Source organism: Pecten maximus, chromosome 4 (assembly GCF_902652985.1).
Source record: "Pecten maximus chromosome 4, xPecMax1.1, whole genome shotgun sequence".
Taxonomy (NCBI): domain Eukaryota; kingdom Metazoa; phylum Mollusca; class Bivalvia; order Pectinida; family Pectinidae; genus Pecten; species Pecten maximus.
The window spans coordinates 48,218,939-48,227,939 of NC_047018.1; the positions used below are offsets into that span (position 1 = coordinate 48,218,939).

Consider the following 9,001-nt stretch of genomic DNA (forward strand, 5'->3'; position numbering starts at 1 on the left):
AAATTGAGGCTCATAGTCATCATCTGACTCGCTTGTTTAGAGTTTAAATTGTTTCACTTTTAGAGTGATAGAGTGATATGAACATATGATCCCCTCATGTGTGACATTAATTTCCCTAGGTTTCCAGTACTCTAAAGGACTTGAAAAAGAATCAAAATTGTGTATATATATATATATATATATCTATTACATATAATGCGTTTGATTTTCCTTAACTATATGCATAAGGTATATTCTGAACTATTGCACAGCTAAAATGACTATTGAACACCTGTGAATTTTCGGAATTCGGTCACGTGCGAACTATTGAACAACTGTGATGTTTCGGAATTTAGTCCCAACCTTTCAAACGTCTAAGTCACTCAGATGTTAACACAGCCAGAGGAAAGTCATGGCGACTTCTAGGCCTACAGGAAAGTCAAGATTTCACGGATTATAAGAGTGTTTTAGTGAATATGTAATCATGGGTGTCTGTGAATTATATAGTCAAGAATATTTGACACGATTGCAATAGAACATTGGTCGATTACCAGTACCTTGTGAAAAATAATATATTCACTAGATTACATAACATTGTAGAATTACCATGTACTATGGTAATATTTGGAAATATAATTGTCTAAGGGTAAGTTATTTTGTGACAATTAAAAATAGAAAAAAGAAATATCGAGAACTTTCATCAGATGACCTGCAGTTCAGTACCAACATGGGAGATTTAGTATATAGATATGGATATAGCTATAGGTTGAAATGCAATAATCGTGTACCACTGTCAAAGGCAATAACTATGTACACTTAGTATGGGGCATTAACTGACAGTCCTTCAGTGCTAAATGACCACCTCAGGACATACACTGACCATTAACAATGGTCAGTAATTAGGTACTAATTGAGATTTTCAATACAGTGAAGGCAACTGCAATCTAGGTATTTCACATATTTCATTGACACCTGTTTCTACTCAGTCGACATGTAATGGTGCTAATAATCAGCCCTAATATATACAAAGGTGGTTTGGCACCGAAGTGAAAATCACGCTCACCTTTCACCTACATTAAATAGGTGTCGTGGGTTCGATACCCTGATCTTAGATGAAAGGATATTATAGATCACCAGTCCATTACCAAGTTGTATTTCCCAGGACAGTACATGTTTCCTCCCACAAGCACAATACAAGATACAAGAATTTTTATTTTGTGTCGTACGTGTGTTTTAACAAAACATTTAAGGCTCAGTAAAGCTATTCCTAAAACACAATTAAGAACTTCTATGCATTTGAATCAAAGCCAACAGAAATGAAATTAAAGTAAATTTTTATAAAATATATTATATAATTCTAAATATAACTTTTGTAAAATAGTTTTCATAAAATAATTTTTTTTTTTTTTATGGATAGTTTTTTTTGTCCAATTGTGGTCTAGAATTTTCCATCATTCAAGATATTCTGGGTTATGTACTAGGTATGGTTCAATATGCTAGGAAAGAGTTCCTTTGATCACTTAAATGGTTCTCCAAATTTACAACACATCAATATTTTTTAAACTTTTTCTTTAACATGAAAAAGCTATTAATCATACCCATATATACAAAAGGGGTGGCATATTATGAAGTTTTTGATGTTTAGTACATGTACAATGTACATGATCGATATATTGCCTCTGAATTAAGACAAGCTCTAATTTGTCCGATCAATAAACTTGGGTCAACTAGGTTAAAGTTCAAGTTAAACGGTGACCCATTGGTTGACCATCAGGTCAACACAGTATTTGGTGTTTTTGTATGGTTGACCACAAACTACCACATTCAACCATCAACTACCATATTGATCTTGACCATGGTCATCCCTACTTCAGCTAGCTAAAGGTCTCTGGCTAATTTTTGGTTCTGACACGACGTCCATCATAAGTTTCTCACTGTGTAATCCTTTAACATTGTTGGATCAGACCATCCCCTAACACGGCCATGTTTAACCATGGTATATGGCTTGACCACTGGTGACCACATAAGAGTTGGAGGAATATGTGCGTTACTGTCTGCATTTGAAAAGAATTGCTATGGGATTAATACAATCCGTCAGTTTTCACTAGTATTGAATTTGTTTCCATGGTGATGAAATTGATTGTACTACGCCATGATATGCGAACATGTTTATGAATCTACAGGACATATTGTCTTTCAATCAAACTTGAGAAGGATATATTAATTGGTACGGTAGCCATTAGAATCAGAATAGGTCTGCATTAACTTCCTCTACCAGCTAGTCAGGGAATGCGTATTTCTATATCGCAAATATAGTTACAAGAGGCCCATGGGGAAGGGTCATTATGATGACTACCATTAAAACCTGTGTAATTGGTGCACCTGTGTAATTTAATTGCGCACCTGTGTAATTTGCGCAGGTAGTTTTTGGGGCCGAAAATGCTGGGAAAAACCTTCTTTCCATATATTTTGTATAGACTAATGTAGTGTATTTGTTGCAGCAGTATACATTGTAGTGATTCAGTATTGCATTATAATAACTTTGTAGCGGTGGGATATGTTCAAAAATAAAAAAACATGCTTCATCAGGACCATTTCAGGATCATTCTTGGCAAAGTTTTCAACTTAAAATCCAATTGGTGGAACTGGCCAAGACTTTAAAATGTGGCAGTCAACCTTGTCATTTTGGATTTTGAAATGACCCAAAAATCACATCACATAATAGTTTTGTCAGGACCATCTCTGGATCACTCAAGACAAGTTTAAGCTAAATCTCACCAGTAGAACTTCAGAAAACTTCATTAATCAACTTGAAAATTTACAGAAGGCACACATGCATGCACAGTGGACAATGATGGACGAAACACCATGACTATAATCTCAAAACACATATTTTGTTGACAATCAATATTGATCAACTACGAGGTTCCCTAAAATATACAATACAAATGCTTTTAAAAAGAAATTTTTTATCTGATTTTTTCATCGCCACCCACCTTTGTTAATGAATCATCATGGCCCTAAATGACCACGTCAGCCACCAAAGGGCAGCTGTTAAACCCAAATCAAATCAACCCCAAAAAATTGCACTTTTGGCCATCTCCCATTAGCCAATCAACAGAAATATATATAATCAATGTAAACAATATCAGGATTTTCAAAATGGCTGGTGCCACCATCTTGAATGCAGACAAATTTTGGTCCATTTTTCCGTTAGGGTCCATGTGTATAAATTTATATCTTAATTATTAGCGAAAATCCTGTTTTGCTATTATGCTGTTCATCAGAAAAAGCTAAGGAGCAATATCAAATAGATTTCCAAAACGTCAGATATATGGTTGCCAAATATTGTGAGTGTGACAAGGGTTAACAGAATCTTTCAACATGCAGTACCAAGAGAATGAGACAAAATAACCTTGATGATTGAGCTTCCTGATTATCTTACCCGAGACGCAGAAGAGGTTTGGACACTCTAGATCCTCATCCCAAGGGTTGAGAATTACACATTAGGAACACAGGGGCTAGGCATGATTTTATAAATGATTGTCCATATATATATATTTGTCACCATATTACATATATATGGACTATCATTTATAAAACTGTGCCAAGCTCCTGTGATTAGGTAGGGCTCTTTTCCTCTCAAGTACCAAGTACCCACAAATGTTGTTATTTCTGCATAAATGCATGGTGGTGCATGGATATAACTTAACTGCCAAAGCGTTAAATTTCCACCTTTAAAGCTCTAGTTTTTTCTAGTAAGATTTCGAATGAAATGAGAATTGTTTACAGACAGGTGGAGCTCACTTGATGTATATGAATAATATCTATAAGTTGTTTTTGATGTCATGACATCACTGAAGGATGAAGGGGTGTTATATATTTATAGCACAATAGGTTGCTTTTGATGTCATCAAGTATACCTCCTCTGGTTATTCTAAATGTCAGTAAATCCCACAGATGGATCATATGATTAAAGAAATTAAAATGATCAGACCTTTGAAATTTGTATGAACGCAAGTAAAGAACAAAATTTCTACATCGAGACCTTAGATTTTTTCTCTCTGCCAAATTTAAAACAAAAGACATTAAGCAATGCATTGAAGCACCAATCTAAATATGGTAAACAATGAAAAATATATTTCAGATTTTGAAATATATAATCATAATTCTAGAGTCATTGATCTTTTAAATTGATTTTAGACAAAAATCAGATTTGTGGTTAAATGAAACCTGATTTGTAATTTGAGATGTGGACTGTGCATGGACTCATGCAATCGTATTGATCAATCAAAGCTGCGTTAATTAATGTTTTTAATTGTAAAAAGGTAATTCTGTTTAATTTGGGTTGATCCGACATACAAATGTACATGTACAGCATTATATATATACATTTTAATATCATAACATTGTTGAAGTCCGTTCACCTTTAATATTTACATAATATGTATTTAATTCTATATGTTCTGAAAATCTGCGATTCGTTGTGATAAATGATAATATCTTTATAAATATTGTTTCATCAATACAAGCGATAGTAATTTTTTTGCTATATATGTGAAATAAAAGGGCAAGCACATTAATTGATCCTGTTGCGCATCCAATATGTTGGAATCGAACCAGGGTCTCAAGCGTAATAGGCCCCAGCTCATTAACTGAGCCAATTAAGAAGCAAATAGATCATTCATAAATACATTTGTATACTCCATTAGCTGAGTGACAGAAACAAAACACAACAGTCTATATAATGACCTGTATAATGTACATTGAGCCATCATCTCATGTTTTTATTATGTACAGATTAATTTGTAAATATAGAGTTGCATGAATACCTGTGTGAGCGTGAATCTGTAGATATCAATATAAGCTTACCTGTATCCAGTATTTAGAAAACCTCTATCTTTTTTATGAATCAGCCTAACTCGACCGGTCTGATCACATTTTTTTTTCAAATTCATAATTTGTTGACAACATAAATGTACTGTATATAGCATCAATAAAAAATAAATGTAGATAAAATATGAAGTGTTTTTTTCCCTTAGGTTTTTCACAATTTCTCTCTCAAGAAATAAGAAAGTCAGAAATCTAATGAACAATTAGCCTATTAACAGTTAGATCTAGCCTAAATCTGTATTAGCCTACATTGACTGAGATTATATAAATTTATCATGCATAGGCCTAGTGTAAAAAGTGTTTTCCTGATCACATTAGCATTCTTACAGGAGATGATAATTATGGCTAATGAGCAGATGAAAGCGAACAACCTATGAAAACATCTGTAACGGATCGAGTTTTATGAGTGATAAATCTTTTAACAGACCACCATCCTTTCGTAACGAGCCACCTACCCGGCATTGTAGGCAATAAGATCTAGATTGATAAACTGTTGACAGCGAAATATCACCGTAATTTGCATTAAAGTAAACATGTGTTATGTTACATACTACAGCAATATTGATGTTTACCGCCGTCTGAGATTAGGCCATGTGTACGATGGAATGAATGTCTATATTGATGAAGAGAACAAATCTATCTAATCGGTCGGACTGAAAACCTTGGCCTACCATCTTCTCGTTTTCTTTGAATAAAACACAATGTTATATACTTACCTAATTAATACCGACTGCTGAAATAATCCAAAACATCCAACGATTCACATAGTCAGTTTGGCACTTCCCGCGACAAGCAACAGCGGGCTTATTTTCACTTCGTTCTCAACAGATAAAACCGAGCTTGACGTCACCATTAGCAACATATCTACACTAGGCAGGGAGGTAACTCTTGCAGACAAAGATTAAGGCTGCGCGGTCGTCATTTTGTAATAATAAAAGAAATTGACAATTTTGTATTGAAATACTTTTCTGATAAATACCAATTTTGTGATTATGTGCCAAAATTAGCAGTAACATGTGCTGTTACACAATATTAATTAACCAAACAGATAAAGATAAAAAAAATTAGAGCGGACATTCAATATTATATAAACATGTAGACTGTCAGTCAGTGTTAATCTGAAATTTTTTATGATATATAAATGCTATAGAAATATAATCAGAGATATCAAGTTGAGAGATCTTGTATGTAATGTTTACATCTAAATACTGTTGAATTGCAAAACAAATTGAAAATTTCATAAAACCATGCACTCATTCTCATTTTGTAGCAAAAAAAATACTATGCATCTCCATGCTAATTTTCTCGATATCTAGACTTTTTGGAGGAAACAAGCAATTTTTCAGAAAAGGAATTACTTCAAAATAAGCACAAGAAATTGCCAAAATTCTCTGTAAATATTTCGTGCTTACAGGGAGAATTCTAGTTGATAAATATTTTTTGGAACATTGATAGAGTACTGTCACCAAAATAGCGAAATTTGAATATCCCCCCCCCCCCCAAAAAAAAAACCCAACATATTTTGTAAAGAATGAAATAATATACCAACCTTTCTTTCAGTGATAGAGATTAGACTATAAAGAGCACAACAGGGAATTCTTTGTTGGGAAAAATACAAATCTGTCTTGAGAGCAAGGAAAAACAGCCAACACATGCTATGACATCATAATGAATGGTCAATGTGATGTCATTGCATTGTTTCCGTGACATCATGCAGTTGAATGGTGCCTCTGTCTAGATTGTTTTATTGTTGTTGTTTTTTTTTGGTTTTTTTTTGTGGACAAAAGATTAATGTTTATTCCAACTTGTATGTGTTAATTTTTAATTATGACTGATTGATAATGAGATCTATTCCACGACCAGATCGATATCCGAACCCTTGTGTAAGAGTTTGGCTGGCAAGCACCCATGGCCATGAAAAATTAGCCTCGTGCTGACCAGCTGAACTCCCACACTTGGGTTGAGGTATCCTGTCCATGAAACCAACCCACACATGTAACATTAGAGTCCACACAAGTAGTCCACAAGTAGTCCACACAAGTAGTCCACAAGTAGTCCACACAAGTAGTCCACACAAGTAGTCTACACAAGTAGTCCACAAGTAGTCCACACAAGTAGTCCACACAAGTAGTCCACACAAGAAGTCCACACAAGTAGTCCACAAGTAGTCCACACAAGTAGTCCACACAAGTAGTCCACAAGTAGTCCACACAAGAAGTCCACACAAGTAGTCCACAAGTAGTCCACACAAGTAGTCCACACAAGTAGTCCACAAGTAGTCCACACAAGTAGTCCACACAAGTAGTCCACAAGTAGTCCACACAAGTAGTCCACACAAGAAGTCCACACAAGTAGTCCACAAGTAGTCCACACAAGTAGTCCACACAAGAAGTCCACACAAATAGTCCACACAAATAGTCCACACAAGTAGTCGATACAAGTAGTTCATACAAGTATGTAACTACTGTATATTCTAAGTTTGGTTGGAGAATGAGCTAATTTTAAACACCAAGTTCAGTTTTCCATGATTCCTAAATTTCTGAGTCCTAGCTGAACCAAAAAAAAAAGAAAAACTGGATGATGTACTGCAAATGATGACTATAGGTTGAAATGTTCAATACGGTTGATATGTCTACTAATATGTATTGAAATGTCTACTATGTGTTGAAATGTCCAATATAAAGATGATATATGTCCAACATAGTTGAAATGTCCAGTATGGGTTGAAATGTCCTCAATACGTTGAAATGTTCACTATGGTTGAAATGTCCACTATGGGTTGAAATATCCATTATGGTTGAAATGTCCAGTATATGTTGAAATATCCACTTTGGTTGAAATGCCTACCATGTATTGAAATGGTGGAAATGTCCACAATTGGTTGAAATGTTCACTTTTAGTTGAAATGTTCAATATCGATTGAATTGTATTGAAATGTTGAACTATGGGTTAAAATGTCCACAATTGGTTAAAATGTTCACCATGTAATATAACTAAGTATAATATACATAGATTAACTTGGACTTGCAAGAAAAATAAATACAAAACTTTTAAATTGAAATATTGAAGGTCCTTCTGCCATTTGCAACCATGCAGTTATATCATGCTAATTTTAATCATTGTGAGTGTGACAAAAAGTCAAGTAAAGTTATAGACTCGAACAACAAACCGAAAAAAATCTGGTAAAACTATTTTCTGGAATATAATACATGTATATGAAGTTTCAACTTTGATCAACTTTGGAAGCATGATCGACTCCAAGTTTCATTTCTCCATTGCGTACAATTTAATCCCCGAGTATACATGTATACGGTAGCTTAATTGCGACGTCAAAAAAGGTGAGGTACATCAACAATAAAGCAAAGGGGAGGTAATGACGTTACATTGAATCCCTGACACTCTCATCTGATAAGTAATTCTTACATGAAAAGTAACCCTCTTCATCTTAAAAGGATCTGTTTTAAAAATGGTTGATTTCTCATTTTTTGTTGATTTGTTTTGTATAGAAGAATTTTTTTTTCTTTTTTTTTAATCAAATTGTAAAATAAACTTTCATGAAATTTAAAAGCAAAGCAAGCAGGGGCTCACAGATATACAGTTTTTTTTTTTCGAAGTGCAGTGTTTGACCTTTAACCTTTACTGATGACCACAAAACCTAATTAGGCAAAGCACTTGATGATTGACATCAGTACGATCTATACCCAAAATGAAATTAAGAAGATTGAAAGAATTCATTGACCAATGGCCAGATTAATCACCAACAATTTTATAACCCTGAAGAGAAGGGATGGAGAACCAAACACTAACAACATGTCAGACTAGACATGCACAACCAAGAGCGTTTATCAAGTACAAAGTATTTGAGAGAATGTGACCATTTAGAAGCTGGCCGATACTGGCACAGTGGTAACACACTTGCCTTTCACCTAGGCGGCCGGGGTTCAATTCCCCCGATCAGATGTGAAAAGGTATGGGGTCACCTGCCCGACCATGTGGGTTTTCCCGGGGTACTCCGGTTTCCTCCCACAATAAGACCCCTCGCACGCTTCCATCCGGGCCAACAAGAGTGATTAATATAAGTTAATATAATTTGTTTCGCAATTGTTGTAAAAATAAATAAAGTTTACAA

At 34.5% G+C, this 9,001-nt stretch overlaps 1 protein-coding gene across 1 annotated transcript in view; it reads right to left on the bottom strand.

The window, feature by feature from the left end:
- Positions 1-5,732, bottom strand: part of LOC117326305 (serine/threonine-protein kinase NIM1-like) — a 36,218-nt gene extending 30,486 nt beyond the window's left edge. Inside the window, exon 1 of the mRNA XM_033882993.1 lies at positions 5,589-5,732. The gene's annotated coding sequence lies outside the window, so the exon portion shown is untranslated. The remainder of the gene's footprint in view (positions 1-5,588) is intronic.
- Between the last annotated feature and the right edge of the window lie 3,269 nt (positions 5,733-9,001).